We start from the raw sequence: 757 nt of genomic DNA on the forward strand, positions 1-757 counted from the left end.
GTCAGGAAAAACAGTCCAAGTTTGATAACAGGCAAAATCCAGGCAGTCACCAGGCAGACACAGAAAAAGGCAAAAACCAAAAACACATGGGCAAAAAACTGAGAAGAATTCCACAGAACAGAACACTTACTTTGACAGCTTGGGTAACTCACAGGTTGAATAATCCGACGCTGATGGCAGGAAAGCAAACATCCTAAATAGCTGCAGGGACCAGGTGAATCAGATTGGCAGTAATCAGCCACAGGGCCAATTAGGCAAGTGAGCAGGAGCAGAGGATAAAACCCAACCATCAGCACCAGGATAATGATCCGATGGTTTAAAATTCAACAGGAAAACAGATAAAAGTAGGAAAATACTAAGTACAAACTATGTGGATGTGAAGATGTAACATACAGCAGAATGGGTTGTTGAGTCATAGCCATAAATAAGTCTACATTGTAAAACTTCTGGAGATCGACTGGAACTCCGCCCACGATCGACTAGTAGACCTCGATTGACCGGTTGGGCAATCCCTGGTATAAAGCCATTTAACCTCACCAGAAAACATGTTCACAGGAGGAGAACAACCAAGTGTTGGTGAAAATAACTACTTTCATATTCTACATGACTTCAAAAACATCTGAAAGTTTCTGAGAAATATTTAGATTTATTTGGAGATCAGAGTTTATAATATCACACATAATCAATTGAGTTATGAATCTCAACAGGGACATATCTAACAGATCCCTTTAATATATAGTTTAGTTTAAAAAAAAAA

Source organism: Cyprinodon variegatus, unplaced genomic scaffold (genome assembly GCF_000732505.1).
Source record: "Cyprinodon variegatus isolate N-32 unplaced genomic scaffold, C_variegatus-1.0 Scaffold314, whole genome shotgun sequence".
In the NCBI taxonomy this organism is placed as follows: Eukaryota; Metazoa; Chordata; class Actinopteri; order Cyprinodontiformes; family Cyprinodontidae; genus Cyprinodon; species Cyprinodon variegatus.